This window comes from Bos grunniens, chromosome 26, assembly GCF_055505025.1.
Source record: "Bos grunniens cultivar Pamir isolate PY7600 chromosome 26, Bosgru_T2T1.0, whole genome shotgun sequence".
In the NCBI taxonomy this organism is placed as follows: domain Eukaryota; kingdom Metazoa; phylum Chordata; class Mammalia; order Artiodactyla; family Bovidae; genus Bos; species Bos grunniens.
This window is the reverse complement of record NC_141190.1, coordinates 47,766,974-47,790,252: the sequence shown is the minus strand read 5'-3', so window position 1 is coordinate 47,790,252 and position 23,279 is coordinate 47,766,974.

Below are 23,279 nucleotides of genomic sequence, written 5' to 3'. Positions count from 1 at the left end.
ACTGAATTGCAAGGATTAAGCTATGATTTTCCTGGGTTGTTGACTTTCTAGAAATACTGTGTGTCTTGGAGTGGACACCTTCCCAGGCAGGTGTGCCTTCAAGGTGCTATCTGTTGACGCTCAAGGAATCCTGACCATCAGAAATCTTGCCTCTTTCCTAAAGAGCATGAAAATGTTTCCTAAGCCAGATGGAGAGTAGGAATCCTGCCTCTGAATGTAATAAGTGAAAACCAAGTTTCCAGTGTCCACTTCTGGGTTTAGGTTTTGGGGGACAGGCACAGTCAGTGACCCCAAGAACGATGCTGAGCCAGTCACACGAGAGGCGGTTAAGCGTCCCCCTCTACACGGGGGAGCCTGGTGGGCTGCCGTCTATGGGGTCGCACCGAGTCGGACATGACTGAAGCGACTTAGCCGGCCAGCCGGCCAGCCTACATGGAGCAGTCATGGCATTTCAATGAAGGGAGTTGGTAGGTACGCCATTTCTTACCCTCATGTTTTCCACCAGAGTCTCCCCTGCTGGTTCAGGTCACTGAAACAAACCACAAACGAAGTGGATTTAATGGGCCACATTTGGTCCCCAGGGATGAGCATGGCAGTTTTGCTGGTTCAACCCTTAGGCAGGCTTTTGTTGAACCTATCTACTTTTCCAGAATTCAGAAGACAGAGCCATTGAAGAAACGGTTCTAGACGATCAGAGAACTCCAGCCTCATCACCACACATGGTGTCCGGTGCTAAGTTACTGCTGTGACGGCTGTGGCAAACCTCCTTGCCCCCGTTAAAGGGGCTTATCCTCGGGGTTTACCTCACCACCACACCAGCTGTGGGTCTTTGCTTAAAGACCTCCAGGCAAAGTGCTTACAGTTCCCAAGCCACTGACATTTCCAGCTCACTCTAATTTATTGAATACCGTCCAAAGAGCAAACACGGGGTTTATCCTGGTGGCGTTCTAGTTGGGTTGTAAATGTTTGCCATTTACCAGGAGGAGAAGACAAGAGTGTGACAGGGACATCAGGGGAGGCTGAGCGAGAGACAGGGAGGGATTCCGAGATGCAAAGATGCAGAAAGGGAAACAGGGAAGGTTCAGCTCTTGTGATTGTGTGGGACCCGGCGATCGCGCTGCGGCTGTCACGTTTGTGTCTGAATTTGCTGCTCGCTCACTCTCAGCTCCCTCTGCTCGCTGGAGGCTCGGCTAAGAACACTCCCACTTTGCCAAGTCGCCTCAGTAGCCTCCTTACTCCTCTCTCTGGCCCCATCTGAGAGCCTGGCTCAGAGAAGGACCTGTTTCTCTGTCTTGAAGGAGATGTTAGGAATGTCTGCTTTCTTCATCCCATAACCAGATCCAACATGGACTCAATGTTCTTGGGGGAGGTTAGGAGGGGTGATTGAGGTTGTTAGAACCTCATTAGAACAGGTTCTAATGAGGAGAAGGTTCTTGCTGAGAAGAAGGATTTTTATTGAAAATGTTGTTCAGTTACTAAGTCATGTCTGACTCTTTGCGACCCCAAGAACTGCAGCACACTCGGCTTCCCTGTCCTTTACTATCTCCCGGGGTTTTCTCAAACTCATGTTCATTGACTGAGGTTATCTCAGTGCATAAACAAGATCAATCATTTGATGAACTTTAGTCACCAAGCCATGTTTGAATCTTTTGTGACCCCACAGACTATAGCCTGCCAGGCTTCTCTGTCCATGAGATTTCCTAGGCAATAATACTGGAGTGGGTTGCCATTTTCTCCTCCAGAGGATCTTCTCAACCCAAGGATAGAACCCACATCTCCTGCATTGGTAGATGGGTTCTTAACCACTCAGTCACTAGGGATGCCCTTATTAGCTGTTAGCGAAAAGCAAATTAAAACTGCAGTAAGACATCATGACATACCTATCCAAATGTCAAAAAAAAGCACAGTGATGATATCAAATGCTGGCATGGATGATGAAAAACAAATCACTCATACATCGCAAGTAGGAACCGAAAATGGTACAGCCATTCTGGAAGTCAGTCTGGCAGTGTCTTAAGAAGTAAACATGCAATTATCACACAATTCAGCAACTGGACTCCTGGCCAGAGAGATGAAGAACTGCACACAAACATGGGTAGCGGATTTACTTGTAACCGCACAAAACTAGAAATAGCTCTGTTGTCCTTCAATAGCTGGACGGTCAGACAAAATATGTACACGGAATACTGCTCAGCAATAAAGAAGAGGACAGTGCTGAGAGACACATTAATGGGGTGGGTCGCAAGGGGACGCCAAGGGAAGAAAGCCTATCTGGATTACATGTGAGGTTGCACACGATTCCCTTTGTATAACATTCTTGAAATAAGAAAATTATAGAGATGGTGGGAGGAATAGGGCTTTCTAGGTATTAGAGAAACCAGAATTTGTGGTTATAGGAGGGAAGCAGTGGAAACCTAGAACAGACTGGCTTCCTGACAGTGGTGATGGTTAGTTACGGGAAATTGCATGGATACGGTGGTTTTGAACCCTACACACAACACACACACACACACACAGACACACACACACACACAGACACACACACACACAGAAAAGAGTGCACATAAAGTGATTATATACATATACATAAACTCTATGGCTCACAACCTTGTCGGAATTCCGGTTTTAATACTGTACTATAGTTGTAGAGTGTGTATCCATTGGAGGGAATGAGGTGAGTTCTACCTGAGACCTTTCTAACAATTTTGTAATCACCTGTGAATCTGTAATGATTTTTAAAAAGAGTGAGAAAGAGAGAAGGAAAGAAAGAAAGAGAAAGAAGGTGGAAAAAAAGAGAGAAGGAGAAAGAAGGGGACGAGGGAGATCAAAGGGCAGATGCATCAAATGACCATCTGGTCCAGGCAGTGCTCACAGGGACGGGCTTGCAATGAAGCAGAACATCAGCGCATGCGCTGAACCCATCACTTACTGGGCGGCACCGGCCTCCAACATCAGCACGTGCGCCAAAGACCCTGTCACTTTCTGGGAGGAAACAGCTTCCAGTTTGTTCATTACATGGCAATTTCCAAGCAAAGTTCATATCATCATGGAAACAGGTTATCCATGAACAAAGGGTCATTAGAACGGGCATTTCTTTGGTTCTTGCTGACGAGAAGGACTTTTATCAAGAATTACTGGCCTTGGGACTTCTCTAGTGCTACAGTGGCCGATACTCCGAGCTCCCAGAGCAGGGGGCGTGGGTTGGATCTGGTCTGGGAACGAAGCCTCACATGCCACAGCTGAGTTTGCATGCACGATAAAGACTCGACACAGCTAAACAAATAAATAAAAAACATTTAAAAATAATTATTCAGTTTAAAATGCTCTTATTTCAATAAAGAGGCTCATAATTTAAAACGTTTTAGATATGAATGAACACACTGTAGTGAACAGAAGTGGTATTTAAAGGTGGAGGGGATGTTGTCTGCAGCAGACTCAAATATTATCTTGCTAACCCTGGGGCCAGGCGACCACCCACCTACCAAGTTATTCTACTTTTTCAGGGGCTGAAAGTAGAAAGAGATGATGAAAATTAGGAGGCCCTTGCCATGTGCAACAACTTTCTTTCCTGCTCTTATAATTTCAGAAGAAGTATATTGATATTTGGGTCAGAGTTTTGAGAATGTTGTAGTTACACAGACTCAAAATCTTGTACTGCTGGTTATGACCCACTTGTGTTGTCATGAAATCAGTTTAAAGAGCTGCAGCCAGCACTTTAAAAAAAAAATGAGATTAGATTGACCAAAATAGAAAATATTGAAGACTTTGGTTTGTACTAGGGAAAAGTAGGGCTTCCCAGGTGGCACTAGTAGTAAATAAACTGCCTGCCGATGCCCGAGATGGGAGAGATGCAGGTTTGATCCCTGGGTCAGGAAGATGCCCTGGAGGAGGGCATGGCAACCCTCTCCAGTATTCTTGCCTAGAGAACCCCATGGACAGAAGAGGCTACAGTCCATAGGGTCACAAAGAGTTGAACATGACTGAAGTGACCTAGCACACACACAGAGAAAAGTAGTGCTTTGTGAAACTTTTTAGTTATGCGTGTGTGTACACACTAATGAGTGATGTCAAAAAAGATTAAAAACAATCATAAGATATCTATCACAGAGAGTCCCTTGGATGGCAAGGAGATCCAACCCGTCCATCCTAAAGGAGACCAGTCCTGGGTGTTCTTTGGAGGGACTGATGCTGAGGCTGAAACTCCTATACTTTGGCCACCTCATGCGAAGAGTTGATTCATTGGAAAAGACCCTGATGCTGGGAAAGATTGGGGGCAGGAGGAGAAGGGGACGACAGAGGATGAAATGGCTGGATGGCATCACTGACTCAATGCACATGAGTTTGAGTGAACTCTGGGAGTTGGTGATGGACGGGGAGGCCTGGCATGCTGCAATTCATGGGGTCGCAAAGAGTTGGACAGGACTGAGTGACTGAACTGAACTGAAGAAGCAGATTGACTTCTCCCATGTTTTTAATTTACCCAATTCTGCTTCTGAATTTAAATTTACTGAGAGTCAGTATGCCTGTGTTAGCATATTAAATATTGAGTTTGAAGATCCTTGTGAAAGTTCAGTGCGGTAATGTTTATATAAGGACTCTGTAAACTCTAAAGCTTGGCCCAGATGTGAGGGCTTCTGCTACTGACACTGTTGGAAAACTGAGACTGTTCTAAAGGACATTGTTTTTAAGCACTTGGTGCTTTGTGTATTCTGGAGAAGGCGATGGTACCCCACTCCAGTACTCTTGCCTGGAAAATCCCATGGACAGAGGAGCCTGGTGGGCTGCAGTCCATAGGGTCGAGAAGAGTTGGACACGACTGAGCGACTTCACTTTAACTTTTGACTTTCATGCATTGGAGAAGGAAATGGCAACCCACTCCAGTGTTCTTGCCTGGAGAATCCCAGGGATGGGGAGCCTGGTGGGCTGATGTCTGTGGGGTCGTGCAGAGTCGGACACGACTGGAGCGACTCAGCAGCAGCAGAAGCTTTGTATATTGGAGGCCTAAGAAGGCAGAGCATCTCAGTGGCCTAGTTCAAACCCCAAGTTCTAAGTTCCCACCATGTCCGAGAGATGGGCTCAGCCACCCGCTAATTGTTTACTGTTTCGGGAACCAGTCTTGTTGTCAATTTCCATTGGAGTTGCAGCTTTTCGGGCTATTCCTCCTGCTGCCAGCAGAGCCTGTCCTCCGGAAGCACCAGGTTTGCTCTGGGAAGTGTACATTTGCTGGTCCTCTCCACTGCTCTCGCATCCTCAGCCAGTGGGGGTGGGGTCGAGGGCACAGTGCCAGCCCTGGGGGATACCATAGTCCGATGAGACCCCCCCGTCATCCACAGGGCTGGCTGCTTTGCCCCACATCCTGACATTCTGGGTGAAGCCTCTGTGGGGACGGTTGGCTGTCTGGGGAGATTACAGGTGTATGATCTGATGGGGCGACAGCCTGCCTCTGACCAGCACTCTGAACCTTTTTCTCTCCAACTCCCCTAAGCTGCTAGATGGTGAGCCCATGCAGCATCTCCCATTCGGCAGATGGGAAAACTAAGGCTCAGAGGGAGCAAGACGATCTCTTTCTTCACAGAATCAGTACATGATCACGTCCAAATTCCAAACCAAGTACTCTCCCTATATGCCCTAGCTCGCTTCCACGTCAGTGCTTTGGGCAACTTGTGAATGTCATCACGGGACACGGACTAGTCACCCTGCAGACTGAAGGCTCTCGGGCACTAAAAACATAAATATAATCGTGTCCACAACCTCTTAAGAAAGCTAAGTATTTAATTTCCCATTATTTTCCAAGAGACTCCAAGTTCATGTCTATGACATTATTCGTGTAAGACATTCCAAATTAATAGGTAGAGCATTGGCCAGATGCACTCGAAAACTAAGAGAAATAAACCATGAAAAGATGACATGTTCAAGGTCACAGGGAAAACTGCCCAAAACCATGACCCAGGATGCAGGACCCACTGAACCAGGCCAGAGGGCCTGAGAGGGCTTTGGAAATTTCCTCAGATCTGAAACGAACAATGGGGCTTACTCACCGCTCACTGCACTCTGTTTCTATTTCTCCTGCAAGTCCAAGAATCACACTTTTGGAGAAGCTGCAGTGTCCCAGGTGATGCTAGTGGTAAAGAATCTGCTTGCCAATGCAGGAGACTCAAGAGACTTGGAAGTTCAGTCCCTGGGTCGGGAAGATCCCCTGGAGAAGGAAATGGCAACCCACTCCAGTATTCTTGCCTGGAGAATCCCATGGACAGAGGAGCCTGGCAGGCTACAGTCCAAGTGATCGCAAAGAGTCAGACATGACTGAGCATCTGAGCACATAAACACTCATGTAATTTTTAAGACCATATATGACAAAATATGCTTTATCTCAGGCTTCTGGTAATCAATATCAAACACTGTCTCTTGAACGCTTTTCTGGCTTTTGCTTCTGCAAGGAATGCCATGTTGATGAACTGGAGACATCCCATGAAATCTACTTTTACGGTCAATATGGTGACATTTTGTTGGGTGAGGGAGGGGTGCGAGGGCAGCATAGACTCTAGCATGCATGCATGAGGACACAAGCCCTGATGCCCTGCATTCCCTGCGACGCGAGCGCCTGTCTTCAGGTTTTATGGACACCAAGTATTCCACTAGAGCCGAGATGTAGACTAGAAGTCTCTGGAGCCCAGTGGGTAGTCTTTATCTCCTACTTTGAGTGGTCCCTTAGCTTTTTCCCTGGAGGACTCACACCAACGTGACCTTCTCCACTTGCTTCTGCACCGCAAGGCTGTGTCCACGTTCATGCATTTGGAGGGATGTACACAGTTGTGTGGCTCAGCTGGTAAAGACTCTTCCTGCAGTGTGGGAGACCTGGTTTGATCCCCGGGTTGGAAAGGTCCCCTGCAGAAGGGAAGGGCTACCCACTCCAGTATTCTGGCCCGGAGAATTCCATGGACGAATCCATGGGGTCACAAAGAGTCAGACACGAACTGGGCGACTTTCACTTTTGCACAGTTTTGCTGGTGGCTCAGACAGTAAAGTGTCTGCATGAAATGTGGGAAACCTGGGTTTGATCCCTAGGTGGGGAAGATCCCCTGGAGCAGGAAATGGCAGCCCACTCCAGTACTCTTGCCTGGAAAATCCCATGGACAGAGGAACCTGGTGGGCTGCAGGCCATGGGGTCACAGAGAGTCAGACACGACTGAGTGACTTTGCTTTCACTTTCACAGTTTTGCTCATCACCGTCCCCTCTGAATTACAGCTACTAATAGCACTGCTTTATGAGGGCTTCCTTGGTGGCTCAGCAGTAAGGAATCCACACACAATGCAGGAGACCACCTGCTATGTAGGAGACCACCTGCTATGTAGGAGACACAGGTTCGATCCCCAGGTCAGGAAGATGCCCTGGAGAAGGAAATGGTAACCCACTCCAGCACTCTTGCCTGGAAAATTCCTTGGACAGAGGAGCCTGGTGGGCTCCAGTCCATGGTCTTTCAAGACTTATTGACTAAATCACCCCTAGCACCACAAGGTCACAGAGGTTTCCTTGGGAAGCAGATATAAAATGCTCTGGCCCTTTGCCATGCAAAGCCAACCTGACTTTCTTTCATGTGGATACATTCATTCCAGCCCAGAAGCTCTTTTTGTGCAATAACATTTCCTTACAGTGGATTAAATTTAAGAAGATGAAAGCCACCCTCATTTATTTTTCATGTTGATCCATTGCGAAAGAAAGCCTCCCTTGGAAAAATTCAGTAATATGTGTCCCCTCGCAGACTTCGGTCAAGCCCCAACAGCCTGTGCTTCCCCGGAGCCCTGGGGTCCTAGATTGTGCATCTAATGAGGGCTTAGAGACCATGGGTGGCACTGGCCCGCCAATGCCCTCAGCTCCCTTGAAGGACAGTGTGCCCAGAGCGGCCGGCTCTGCAGACGGTGCCCACGGCTGGCGGCCACGTGTCCCAACTCCCCGGACACGCACACATGGAGTTGCAGGGCGCGCCTGGGTGCTTCCGGCCTCCTGGGCCGCCACTCACCATCTGACGTTCACCCTTGATCTGTGTTTTCCAAACTTCACAACAAAACTTCAAGAAAAAACTATTAGCTGCAAATTAGATATTCCGGTGGAAGCCTAGAATTATTTTTCAGGACAGAGGGCTCAATTTCCCGCTCTCAGGTGTATGATTAAAATCAATTAAATCACTCTTCCAATGTCAGCCGCAAGATTCTCCTGACAAATGAAATTATGCGAGGAAAGTGTTCTCTGCACTCTTCAGCCCTTCTCAGCCGAGCTCTCACCGCAGAGGAGATCAAACTGCTCAGCTCAGGGATTTCGGAGGTATTTTCCATAAGAACAGGAGCAATCCCTGGACCCCAACGTAAGTCAACGGGGAGTCTCTGGTGACCAGATTTGATGGCCTCTGTATGTGGAGATAGATTCACCACTAACGAACAGGAAACGCAAGACTGCGGGAAATTTAACCATTTGGGGGCTGAGCCAGGCTTCTTTACATAAATTAATGTTTTCTTGGCAGGAATATGAATGGGCCCTTCAAATTCAGGATGTAACCTTTGCATGTCTCTTTTTATGCATAAGATGGTCCTGGGTGAATTTTTCCTACTGAAAACCTCTGTCTTATCAGCCCCAGGAGGTTGCTGATGGATTTTAAGCCAAACACAGAAACACAGGCAGGCTTCCTTCCTTACAGAGGGTTTGGAGGTTGAGCACAATGCAGCCAGGGCTCGTGCTGAAAAAATCAAGCCAGGGAAGGCTTTGCCAGCGAGTATAAAGGAGGCGATTTCCATGGACATCTGCAGTTGAGGCACCAAGATTTCTCATTGTTGGGTATGCTCAGATGTGGCTCACGCTACCTTCAGCACGTTATTTACCTCTTAATTTGTTAAAACATATGGGCTTAGGTGTGACTTTTGCCCAAGAGACGCTCGTCGATATTATATGCTCAATTGGTCTGGCTTTTTTTTTTCCCCCATTGAGGATTGAGCAAATGTTTGCCGCCTTCCGGAAGGTTCCCCCTCTTCCTTCCTCCCTCCCTCTCTGCCCACCCCATCTCATGGGTGAGAGCCATGTCCCGTGAGGTCCTTTGTGCCTCCTCTCTGGCTGGGGTCCAGGACATCACAGGGGAGCAGGATCGGAGGGGGGGCCTCCAGGTCCCCAGGTGCCTGGCTGGGCAGGTCCTGTGCTTCCGTCCTCCCAGCCCCGCCCAGCCCCACGAGCATCTTTCTCTGCTCCATTCTGAATCCATCCTTCACATGGAGGCCAGTACAGTGATCACAGCGTCACCCCTCAGGCCCCTCCCTCGTCTCACACCATCAACACGTCCCGGTCCTCCTGCAGGAGGCCACACCTCACAATGCTGGCCCCAAGACCACCATCACTGGCCCTCCCCTTGCCTGGTCATACTTCCTACCCAGGTGCCCACTGCTGTTCTCACCATGGTCCTCTGCCATCGCCCTTCTGTCTGGAACACCCACCCTTGGGTCCATCTCGAGAACTCCTGGCACTTTCCAGGCAGACTGTGACTTTTGGCTCTAAAACTCACTTGGCCGTTCCTAAGGCTTCGTCTCCTCAGGATCACACTGATGACATGTGCCCACCTCCTGGTCGTGAGGATGAAATGAGACCATCAGAAAGGGGCTCAGCCCAGGGGCCACTACGGGCTGGGTAACTTCTCAAAGGTTCTACTGAGGTCTCCACATGTCATGTGCTCTTGAGCCCTTCCACGTGACCCCAGGCAGTCGGGCACTGCTTCCTCTGCGCAGTTTTGTTATTGAGCTCCGTGGTACGTATCTCTTATCTGGAAGGTTCTGGAAGGCAGGGGCCTTTGCTGTATGAGTTATTATTTTTTATGATACTGATCAGTGCCTGGCACCTGGTGAGTGTCAGTAAGAGCTTTCTATTGAGGAAAGCAAATAAATGAACACTAAATTTTCTGAAATTTCAACCTTTATTATGAAATTAGACTGGTCAAATGTCCCGCAGACTTCTTCACTTTAGATCTGAACATTTTAAGACTATTTCCTTCAGTAGAAACCCAGCTGATGGTATTCACAGGTCAGATTCAAATCCTCATCATTCACCGCAGCTGTGAATGAGGGCAAGACCCGCCCCCCCACCCCAGACGACAAGGTCACTGGTCCAAGACCAGCCAGAGTTCGGAGACCTTCAAAGTTTGCTTTGTTGGGCAAACTGAGGCCATGGTAACAGTGATGACCACTTTCTCCTATGCCAAGGCCAGTCATAGCAAATCCTCTGACTCATCCTGCCAATATGTCCTGAACCCACCTGCTTTTATCCATTTTAGCTCCACTGCCTGGGCTTAGCTGCCTCCCCATCCACTTTCTGTCTACAGGCTTGTGTCAAGACCCCTCCCCCACCTCCAATACCCATCTCCCTGCTTCCATTCTTGCCCTCTGGATCCTGCCGTATCCACTCTGTCCTGGAAGTTCTGTCCCTTGCTAAACCCCATGATAAGTCTGCACCACTTTAGCAAAGAAGTTCAAACACCTGATCCTGGCTCGAAAAATTGTTTCATCAACAGCGAATCTGAATGTCTTTCCATCATCTCATTTTCACATTTGCATTTCTCCTACTGTGCACTTAACTTCGTATATATATGAGGATCATGGTTCAATGTGGACATGTGTGGGCTGTAAACCATCTTCAAAGCTCTTTACAGAGGAATTAGGTTAGTCCTTGGTCATCTGCCTTTGGCCTTTCCATAGAGTTGAAGAGCTTTTAGTTTTTAATTTTTATGCAGTTATACTTTTTATATTATCATATGAGTTCTGCAAGTAGCTAAATATTTAGAAAGTCCTCAGACACCTCAACATTATGAAAATATTTCCTGCTTTTACACTTTTTCTGTTGATGATTTATACAAATGTGGTGTTGGAGAGGACTCTGGAAAGTCCCTTGGACTGCAAGGAGATCCAACCAGTCCATCCTAAAGGAAATCAACCCTGAATATTCATTGGATGGACTGATGCTGAAGCTGAAGCTCCAATACTTTGGCCACCTGATGTGAAGAGCCGACTCGTTAGGAAAAGACCCTGATGCTGGGAAAGATTGAAGACAGGAGGAGAAGGGGACAACAGAGAACGAGATGGTTGGATGGTATCACCAACTCAACAGACATGGGTTTGAGCAAGCTCTGGGAGGTGGTGAAGGACAGGGAAGCCTGGTGTGCTGCAGTCCATGGGGCTGCAAAGAGTTGGACACGACTGAGCAGCAACAACAAAGTTAATCTTAGTTGAAAGTGCAAGTGAAAGTGAAGTCCCTCAGTCATGTCTGACTCTGCGACCCTACATGGACTATAGCCTACCAGAGTCCTCCATCCATGGAATTTTCCAGGCAAGAGTACTGGAGTGGGTTTCCGTTTCCTCCTCCAGGAGATCTTCCTGACCTAGGGATCGAACCCAGGTCTCCCGCATTGCAGGCACGTGCTTGACTATCTGAGCCATCAGGGAAGTCTGCAGTCTTAGTTAAGTAGTTTTCGTAACAGTGTTTATTAACTCACTATTCTTTCTCTGTTGATTTAAAAATCCCACTCTCCTTTGCGAATTCTACATTTCCCTCTGCTTCTAGAGGTTTCACTCTAATTCATCGATGCATCTGTTGTTTCTAGTCCTGCACCATACTGTTAATTATTGCATCCCAATAATTAGTCTTAACGTTCTCCACTGGTGTTTCTTCCCTTTAAAAATATCCTTGGATGATTCTTCTGTGTCTATCCTGCCAGGTGAATTTTAGAAGAATTTTGTGTAGTTCTCCACTCCTCCCCAAAATAACTTTCCTAGAAAAGAATATTACTCAATAATAAAAAGGAAGAAAGCATTGATACACTATAGCATGGATAAATCTCAAAGTAATTATTCTGCATGAAAGAAGGCAGAAGAAAAAAGAGAGAGAGATGAGTATATCCTGTATGGTTCCATTTATATGAAGTTCTGCGAATGCAACATAGAGGGAGGGAAAGCAGAGGGGGATTGTCTGGGGATGGAGTGGGGTGGGGGCTGGGAAGGAACGGATGGCAAAGGGACACCAGCAAGCTTTGGAGGACAGTGAACGCGTGTGTTCCCCTGATTGTGAGGTGCACGTCTGTGAAAACCTGCTTCTTTAAATATATACTGTTTATTGTATGTCAGCTGTGCCTCATCAGAACCCTTTTGAAACACTTTTTGAAACTCTCTTGGTTGATGGACCAAGAAAAGAAATCAAAGAGGACTGCTATCTTGACAGTAGCATGCTTCCATTTGCATCAGCAGGTTCGGAGTTTTTAAACACGGGCCCTGCACCTTTCTAATGAACTTTATTTTATGGTACTAGATTCATTGTTTTATTTGTAAATAGATCCTTTTTATTATTTTAGTTTCTGCTGGTTATTGCAGATGCATGAGAAAGTACATTTGAATTATTTAAGATTTTAAAAGCATATGCATTCTGCTTGCTAAAGAAAACCAAAAGAAGAAAATCTTATCACTTAGTTTTATAACCTGAAATCATTGATTTGATTTTTTTTATGTGCATAAGTTACATGCATTTTATTAGGACATTTTTCCATAGTCTTCTTTTGCAGGTAATACTCCATTGATAGTTATTATAAAATATTGACTATATTCCCCACGTTGTACAATAATACCCTTAGAGCTTATTTCATACCTCACAATTTGTACCTCTTACCCCCACACACACCCCCTTATGTTACCCCTCACCTTCCCTCCCCTCACCATTAGTCACTGGCTTGTTCTCTGTATGTATGAGTCTGTTGAAGCCATTACTTTTAAATGTTTATTTTATGATCGATCACCATACCGAACACTCTTTGTTAGTTCCAATTAGTTTTCCAGTAGATTCTTTCTATTTTGTTGGCAAATGAACTCTTAGCAAAGGACCATGGCATGTGCCCATAAATATTATTTCGTCTCTTCCTTTCTGGAGATTGTGCTTCTTAGGTCAACTCTTACATTGGGTTGGACCTAAAGTTCGTTCATTTTCCCTCCATAAGATGTTACAGAAAAACCCGACCATTACTTTGGTCTCTGGCAATGACTAGAATTTTTGAAAGGGTTAAAGTTAAGTGGAGAAAATACACATTCTTAATCTGCTCTTCATTTTCATGGAAACGCCTTACAGTCTTTACACTACCTACTTGATCAGTTACACAGCTAAGATGTCCTTAAACACCAAGGAATTATACATTCAGTCCTACTAGTCTACTTGAAGTTGGGATTAGATGCTGAAGTTTTCCTGATATTTCTTAGATATCTAACTAAAATAATTATTATTTTTTCTTTCATCTGCTGATATGATAACTTATGCTAATAAGTTCTGTTCATAGTAGTACATCATTCTTTTCTAGAAGGATATTATTCTATTAGTATTTTTCTACTAGTACAGTATTAGAAGGCATATATTGGGATATAATTACCATTCTACTTCTTTAATACAAAAAGTACACTTCTAGTATACTTACTTTCTAAGATTTTCATATCTATGATCAAGAACAACACTGGTCGCAGTTTTACTTCTGTGTTTGTGTGTAGGTGTGAGTAGGGGGTGGGAGTATGTGTGTGATCTTTTTGGATTTGGATCTTACAGTTTGGTCTCATAAAATGAATGAAATGAATAATAAAATGAATCTATAAGCTGTTGGTTTCTCATAAGATCTGCAATATTTGATGGAACGTGGGTGGGGGTGACCTCCATGTTCATAGAACAGCCCCAGGCCATTCAGACGCAGAGCCTGAATGAACTGGAACAGAGTGGGGAGCTGGGAGAGCCACAAGGGTTCTGGAAGCCTTAACTGCTGGACTGGGAGGTCGCCAGGGACCCTGGGAAGGGGCCAAGGCTTTGGGACGTGAAGAGGCACAGGGGCTGTGGTGTCAAGCTAGAGATTTTATCATCTGGCAAGGAGTATTTTAACAACAATGTACGTGCTGAAGATGAAAAAAGTTTTTTTTCAATTTCTTTCATTATTATTGGATTACTCAGTTTTTGTTTCTTCCTATTTTTCCTAAAATATTTCTTGAAATTATTGAATTTTTTAGCATGAACCTGAGCACAGCAACCTTTTATAATTTATTAAAATTGCCATGGTGCCTATTTGCTAATGTTTTTACCTTTTCTTATTATACTACAGGATTTTGTCCATTTGATGAGATTTTTAAAAAATGTTTATCACACCAGCCCTTTGAATTATCATTTACATCTTCTTGTTTTCTGAATTATTCATATCTGCTCTTATTTTCTTAATTGTTTTTGCAATTTTAATTATGAAGCACTTCAAATATAGCACATGGTGCTCAGAGTATTATGATGCATGACTATTGGAGTGCCGCTCAGACGTTAATAAATGCAAACTTTTGCTATATTCTCTTCTAATCTTAATTTGTTCATAAAATAAAACTTACTATGTATAGTTAAAGCTGTCATTAACATCACTACTGCCTTTTAAGAGCAATTACACCCTTAGAATAATTGGGTATCCATTCATCCTGATCAGATTTATATACTGGGTTGCCAAGAAATTCGTTAGTGTTTTTCCATAACATCTTACAGACTAACCCAAACAAACTTTTTGGCCCACCCAGTACATATTCATGCATACCCATTGATAATAAATATATGCTTGCTTTTGAGGTTTGCATAAATGGAAAGATACACTGAAGATTCTTTCAACTTTGGTTTTTCAGTTAGTATGATTTCAAGATCTATACATGTGGCTTTAGTTCACTATAACTGGCATACTGTTCTATAATATAACTACATAGCAACTGATGTGTCTATTTCTCCATAAAGAGTTTGGAAGTTGGTTTCAATTTTTAGTTCTTGGAAACATGGATACAATTCACATGCTTGTTAAAAAAAAAGTCCTAATGCACACGTGTGAGGAATTCTCCAGGATACACAGCTAGGAGCAGAGCTGCTGGACTGGAAAGTAGCCCTTCTTCATCAGATGTGGATGTTGCCAAACCACGTGGCAGAATGATTGCACCGATTCTCACACACAGGGAGGCCGTACGAGTTACTGTCCACAGCAGGACACTTTGGGTAGTGAGACTTGCCTCTGGGTAAGTCCACCAGATGCAAAGTGTAAAGCTGAGAGGCCCAAGTCAAGCATGGACGCTGCCCACAGGGCTCCCGCCTCTCCGCATCCTCACAAACCCCATCACCGGGGGCTCCCGCCTCTCCGCATCCTCACAAACCCCATCACCGGGGGCTCCCGCCTCTCCGCATCCTCACAAACCCCATCACCGGGGGCTCCCGCCTCTCCGCATCCTCACAAACCCCATCACGGGTGTTTTAACTTTGCCATCTCTCCTTGCTTCATCAACTGGCATTTCTTGGTTAACATGAGACTGAGGAGTCTTCTCTCATTGCACAGACGCATTAAATGCCCAACCTTGCCCTCTGTGTTGGGAGTGCTGGGGGCAGTGAGCAGTGGAAAGAAGGCTCTGTCCTCGCAGAGCTCACTTTTTGCTGGGGAGTCAGATTTTATCCTTTGCTCTTTCTCTATTCTCTGATTGCAGGCGGTGGTAAGCAGTTAGAGGGGAGTCGTGTCGCGCTGTAGAGGCGATGGCTGGGGGCAGCCTTGGGTAGTTTCCGGTCGCTGGGGTGGTTTCTTGAATTAAGTCAAAGTCTTGGTAAGAAGGTTTTGGATTCTGAGGCTCCAGAGAGCTTTTTGTGTCTGAGGAAAAGGGTTGGAAGCGATTTTGGAGAGGAAGTCAGAGGCCTTCCTCTGGACTGTAGGTCTTCAGTCATGGTGGAAAATGTTTTTCCCCCAGAGGTGACTGGATAAGTCAGAGGGTTTAAAGAGAGACCTGAACTATGCCACACATAGGTTTTTATAGTGCTCTGGGGGTGGGCGGAAAGAGGGAGGCTGGGTAAGAATTTCCAGTCCTGGAGGGACAGGTCTGTGGATAAGATTCCTCGGTATCAGAGAAGGTCAAGTCGTGAGAACGAGCCCAGCTGGGTTATGTTTTAGAGGCTGAACTAACACAGTTTGCTGAAGGAGTCAACGTGGACCAAGAAGCAGAGGAACCAAGGATGACTGTGAGATTTTTGACTTGGGCACCTAGGCAAGGAATCTCTCCTGTGAATTGTCTATTCACAATCTTTGTCTGCTTTTCTCTCAGGGTTTAGCTATTTTCTTGTGAATTTTGCAAGTTTTTCTATTGTTTGATGGTCATCATTATTCGTTACAAGATGTAGGTGTTCCTAAATCGGTGAGAAATTGTTTCACCTTAAATGTAGACAAATGTATGGTCTGGGTTTTTTTGTTGAACATCTAAAAGATGAAAAAAGAAGGAAACCTCCAAGGCCTCGGATTTGTCCTTCACATTTAGGTCTAGAGTCCATCTGGACCCTAGGTATACATAAGATAAAATGTAGGGGTCAAGCTATTTTTTTTCCTATGAGAATAACCACTAGGTTTAGTACAGTTTATTTAAAAAATCCATCATTTCTCTCAATCTGAATGCTATCACTTCGTATATTATATATTAAATAGTAGTCAAATATGGATACTCTTAGGGACTTTGTATCTTATCCCATTAATCCATTTTTTCCATTTATATACAAATAATAAGCCCTGATATCTTGTAGATGTCCCTAAATGCTTTTTCAAAATTTTCTTGGCCCTTGACCCTTGACATACTTGTTACAAATTTTAATGGACAACAATTTTCCAGGGAAAACCGCTCTTGGGATTTTTACCGAAATTGAATTTTTTTTATTAAGTCGGTGTTTTCATTAACTGAGAATTATTTTCTTTCTGTTACTGAGTCTTTCATTCTATGAGCTCTCTATCTGTGCATTTATTTAGGTCTAAATTCTTCAGTATACTTTTGCATTTCCTTCATAACTGTCTGACATATCTTAGATTTAGATTAATTTATAGATTTTGGCTATTGTAAAATAAATTTTATTGTATCTTACTTAAAATTACTTGTTGCAAGAGTATGGGTGTATTAATTTGGGGGATAAAAATTTGATTCTTGGAAACCTCTGGAATCTCCTATTAGTTCTCATAGTGGCACTGGTTAGGGTCTTTGTTGCTTAATAAAAATGATGTGAGATGGACTTTTATAGACTGTTTTTTATTTTCTAAATCTTTTCCACTTCCCTGGTGGCTCAGATGGTAAAGCATCTGCCTACAGTGTGGGAGACCTGGGTTACATCCCTGGGTTGAGAAGATCTCCTGGAGAAGGAAACGGCAACCCACTCCAGTATTCTTGCCTGGAAAATCCCATGGACAGAGGAACCCGGTAGGCTACAGTCCATGGGGTCACAAAGAGTCGGACACGACTGAGCGACTTCACCTGATTTTCTAATCTAGAAGGATATACTGCTTCTATTGTGTCTTACTCTTAAACATAATGATTGTTGTAGAATTTTTTGATAGTTAGGTTACGGGACATATCTTCATAGTTTGCTAAGATTTTTGATTAACATGTGTGCTGGGTATAATTAATCTTTTTCTAATTGCAGGAAGTTGATCATGGAGTTTTTCCCTTCAAATCTGTTAACTTAATCAACTTTTTAGCATTAAACCATTTTTACAGGTGTGGAATTAAACCATAATGAGCTTTTAAGAAACAATTCTTTGCATTTTTTCACTTTCTTTTGCCAGTTCATTTTCAGTATTTTAAAATCTGTATTTACGAGCAAGCGAAGCCTAAAGTCTTCCTCTGTTGCGTAACTCTTGCCTTTCTGTTGGTACCAGTTGGAAGCTTGTGTTACTGGAACCCCTCTCTGAGTCATCATCTGAGTTTCAAAGTCTTGCTGAGACAGTCAGTGAGATTTTCCTGGACGTTTTTGGTAAAATTCAAATTCACCTACCAAGCAACCTAGGTCAGAGGATGATATGTTGGCAGTAGATTTTTAATATTAAAATTAATTTAATTTACTTGATGATCATTAATAGGTCACTCAGAGTTTCCATTAATCCCTGTGTCAATTTTCAGGATTCTTATGTTCTTACAAAAGAATCCATTTCGTTCTGTCTCCTAACATATCGGTATGGAGTTTCCCCAATAATTGCTTCATTTTTTCTATTCATACATAAGCACAGAAAGTCTGTACAACATAAGGATAAAGTTATTTAAAAGTCACCTAGGACCACGTCTTAAGGAAATAGAATATTTCTAGCTCCTCGGAACTCCAACTATGTCTTCTTAACCACAATATTTTTCTTCTAGAAATAACCATGATTTTGATTGTTGTGAAAATTATTTCCTTGATTCTCTTTATGGTTTTATAGCTTACAAATACATTGGTAAAGTATATAGAGTGAAGATTGGTATCTTCTTGAACTTTAATGACTGGAGTGTGCTTTACGCATCTACTGTATCTTACCTCATTTACTCAACATTGTTTTTTAAAAAATGTTTCTGTTAATGTGTAGAGCCCTGATTTGTAGATTTTCATTGAAGTGTAGCATTTCACTGTATGCATGTATCACAATTTACCCGTTTCACTATGGATGAACATTTCCATTATAGCAAGTACTCATCAGTTACTAACAATTTGGCTATAAACAGTCTTGCGAATACCTGCAGACCCAAAGCACAACACTGTTGAGTGTTAGGAAACACATATCTTCAACTAGATGAAGTGCTGCCAAAAATGTATTTCAAAGGAGCCAGAGCAGTTACACTCCCACCACTCCATTGCTTCAACAACATGGTATTGATGACTTCTCACTTTCTGTCAGTCTAAGGTATGTGAACAGACATGTAATCATGATTTTAATTTGCATGTCCAAAATGACTAATGAAATGTGTTACCTTTACATATTTCCTTGGCTGTTTGGATTTCATCTTTTGTGAACTCCCTATGCAAATCCTCCACCCATATTTGTATGGGATTGTTTATTTCTTCATTATTGATTGGTAGCAGGCTTTTTAAGCATTACAGACATTTGGACTTGTTGCTCATATGTGTTAGGGACATCATCTACAGTCTGTGATTTGTCTATATTCTTTTTTGTATCATTTTTAAGAAGTCTTTTTAAATCAACTTTTTAAGCTTTTTTAGGTTCACAGCAACATGAGGGGAAGATACAGAGGTTTCCTAGTATGCCCTGCCCTCACCATGCATAGTCTCCCCTGTAATCAGCGTGGCCCATCAGAGAGGACATTTGTTACAATTTATGAACCTGTGTTGACACATAATAATCACCCAAAGGCCATAGTTTACATCATGGTTGCTTCACTTTGCTGTTGCATATCCTATAGGTTTGGATAAATATATAGAATCTTAAAAGATGATGCTGTTAAAGTGCTGAACTCAATGTGCCAGCAAATTTGGAAAACTCCGCAATGGCCATGGGACTGGAAACAGTCAGTTTTCATTCTAATCTCAAAGAAGGGCAAGGCCAAAGAATGTTCAAACTATCACACAATTGTGCTCACTTCACGCACTAGCAAGGTAGTGCTCAAAGTCCTTCAAGCTAGGCTTCAACAGTCTCTGAACCGAGAGTTTCCAGATGTACAAGCTGGATTTAGAAAAGGCAGAGGAACCAGAGATCATATTGCCAACATCCACTGGATCAGTGTCAAACTGATGCTTTCTAGCTGTGGTGCTGGTGAAGACTCTTGAGAGTCCCTTGGACTGCAAGGAGATCAAATTAGTAAATCCTAAATGAAATCAACACTGAATATTCATTGGAAGGACTGATGCTGAAGCTGAAGTTCCAGTATTATGGCCACCTGATATTAAGAGCTGACCAACAGGAGAAGATCCTGATGCTGGGAAAGATTGAGGACAGGAGGAGAAGGGGGTGACAGAGGATAAGACGGTTGGATGGCATCATTGACTCAGTGGACATGAGTTTGAGCATTCATGTACCAGTAGTCATGTATGGATGTGAGAGTTTGACCATAAAGAAGGCTGAGCACCAAAGAATTGATATTTTCAAACTGTGATGCTGGAAAAGCCTCTTGGGAGTCCCTTGGACAGCAAGGAGATCAAACCAGTCAAGCCTAAAGGAAATCACTCCAATCTTCTGGTTTCATGGAAAAAGAGCCTTCTTACTGAGACCTCTCCAATATCCCAACTACATTTATTATAATTAATTACATAGAATATTTCCTATCATATTTTATGTTTTATTATTTTTATGATTTTCCTTCTTTTAGTATATTGTTTTATAATTTTCATCACTCTCCATTTTCCTCTTTACTGCAAAAATCTCTAAATTTTTAAATTTATTATCATCAGGGTCAATTTTAAGTGTTTAACGTATTGATACATAATTACGTATGGCATCTAAAGCATCATAGTCTCTGACTTTTCTCAGAAAACAAATGCCCTTTAACTTCAGTCCAGTTCAGTTCAGTTGCTCAGTCATGTCTGACTCTTTTCGACCCCATGAATCGCAGCACGCTAATCCCTGTCCATCACCAACTCCCAGAGTCACCCAAACTCACGTCCATCAAGTCAGTGATGCCATCAAGCCATCTCATCCTCTGTCGTCTCTTTCTCCTCTTGCCCCCAATCCCTCCCAGCATCAGAGTCTTTTCCAATGAATCAACTCTTTGCATGAGGTGGCCAAAGTACTGGAGTTTCAGCTTTAGCATCATTCCTTCCGAAGAAATCCCAGGGCTGATCTCCTTCAGAATGGACTGGTTGGATCTCCTTGCAGTCCAAGGGACTCTCAAGAGTCTTCTCCAACACCACAGTTCAAAAGCATCAATTCTTTGGTGCTCAGCTTTCTTCACAGTCCAGCTCTCACATCCATACATGACCACTGGAAAAACCATAGCCTTGACTAGACTTCACTTCAATAACTTCCATTCTTACACTATTTCAGTACAATCTTGCTTATGAGCCCTAATTAATCATTTGTTGTTGTAGCTTTATCGCAAGTGCTTAATTGGCTTTACAATTATTTAACTTGATATTGATCCCCCCATTTTATTTTTTGCCTCCTATTCTGTACTTCTGTTTCCTAGAGTCAAATTCCCCAAAGAACAATTTGAACGTAAGTTTTCATCTCAGGTTCTGCTATGTGAGGAAACTCAGGTCAAGAGAGAATGATGGAATATAGGAATTGAAGGTTTGGGAAGAGAGTTCAATTTTTAAATTACTCATGTGGACAGAAGGCTGACTCTAAAAGCACAAAGTCCTCAGCATTCAGTGGGTGCTCGTGTGGGGGACCAGACTCTATCTATGGTGACACAAAGTTCCCCATTGAGTCATTTCCCCAGGAGTACATGGAGCAGGGTACATGGAGCCATTGGACAGAGGGTGAGGTACAAAATAAACCAGGACCAGTAAGCTGTTGAGAGAAGAGATTGTGGACAAGAAGGAGGAGCAGTGAAGAACAGGAAGAAAGGAGAGAGATCCAGGGTCTAATGGTCTCAGTGAGGGAGAAAATACATGTTGCTGGTGTTTAATTGGCCCAGGAAGTCCAAGGGTCGGAGCTGGAAAGACAGACAGAAGGGCACAAGACACCAGGAACCAGAGGCTCGGGTGGGAGCAGGTGGAGGTGCGTGCAGGGTCCCGTGAGGGCCCAACAGGGGAAGAGACACAGACCGCACATCCGGGGTGGGCACTGCCCAGGCAACCACTCCAAATGCCCAGACCCCACACCCGGGGTGGGCACTGCCCAGGCAACCGCTCCAAACGCCCAGACCCCACACCCGGGGTGGGCACTGCCCAGGCAACCACTCCAAACGCCCAGACCCCACACCCGGGGTGGGCACTGCCCAGGCAACCGCTCCAAATGCCCAGACCCCACACCCGGGGTGGGCACTGCCCAGGCAACCGCTCCAAGTGCCCAGACCCCACACCCGGGGTGGGCACTGCCCAGGCAACCGCTCCAAGTGCCCAGACCCCACACCCGGGGTGGGCACTGCCCAGGCAACCACTCCAAACGCCCAGACCCCACACCCGGGGTGGGCACTGCCCAGGCAACCACTCCAAACGCCCAGACCCCACACCCGGGGTGGGCACTGCCCAGGCAACCGCTCCAAATGCCCAGACCCCACACCCGGGGTGGGCACTGCCCAGGCAACCGCTCCAAGTGCCCAGACCCCACACCCGGGGTGGGCACTGCCCAGGCAACCGCTCCAAATGCCCAGACCCCACACCCGGGGTGGGCACTGCCCAGGCAACCGCTCCAAGTGCCCAGACCCCACACCCGGGGTGGGCACTGCCCAGGCAACCGCTCCAAGTGCCCAGACCCCACACCCGGGGTGGGCACTGCCCAGGCAACCGCTCCAAGTGCCCAGACCCCACACCCGGGGTGGGCACTGCCCAGGCAACCGCTCCAAACGCCCAGACCCCACACCCGGGGTGGGCACTGCCCAGGCAACCGCTCCAAATGCCCGCGTCTCCTGATCTCCCAATTTCTCTTTTTGTTCTTGTTGCTCTGACATCCCAAGGCCTCATTGAACAATTTAGCGTTTAAGCGGATTCTTACAGAAATACATTTTCAGCTGAGAAATCAAACTCCTGGTCAGGGAATTACATAACTTTTCATACACTGTCCTTTGTTATTATTTTGAGGAGCACTAATGAAGTTTTATTTCTTCGCACTTGGCTCACAGAATTCAAAATTCCCGAGACAGAGAGAGAAAAAAAAAGGCAACGAATCCACGACTGGAGTTTAGGGTTGGCAAGTTTCTTTAGAATCCTTTCTCTTTTTCTCTCTCCTCCTTTCTTCCTTCCTCTTTTCTCTTTTCTTTCTTTCTCTCTCAGAAATCAACACTTCAAAGTATGTTTTGGTTTCCATTTGTTTTTACGGTGGTAAATATTTTATTACTTAAAAAGGGAAGAAGTGTTTGTTCTTAATTGTTTTTGATTAAATATGCTAATTACATTTTTGGAATACTAATGACATGCGGTACTAAATGTTTTAATAATGCAGTGAAATAAGCTGGCAGATATAACAACAAATTAACCTGAAATCGCTACATAGCTTTCCTCATTTTAAATTGTAATAATACAAAACAGAGCAGGGGAAAAAAAATCAAAATTGTGTCATCTAATACGAAGGGGGAACAAACTTTATTAAACAATTTTGGTGTTTTAATGTAAACGAATTCATTAAGAGAATCGTGCTTTCTAGAACAATGACCTAGAGAACAGCCAGTTGGTTGATTATCTCTAGTCTGTCAAAATTCATTCCACACAAATCAAAACACAACTGGATCCTGGGTGGGGCCTGGAGCCTTCTCCTCCCCTCGTGGTCATCCTGACCACGTGGACCCAGCACCTGGACCAGGTGCCCAAGGGAGGCCTGGAACCCCGTACCCGCTTCAGCCCCAGG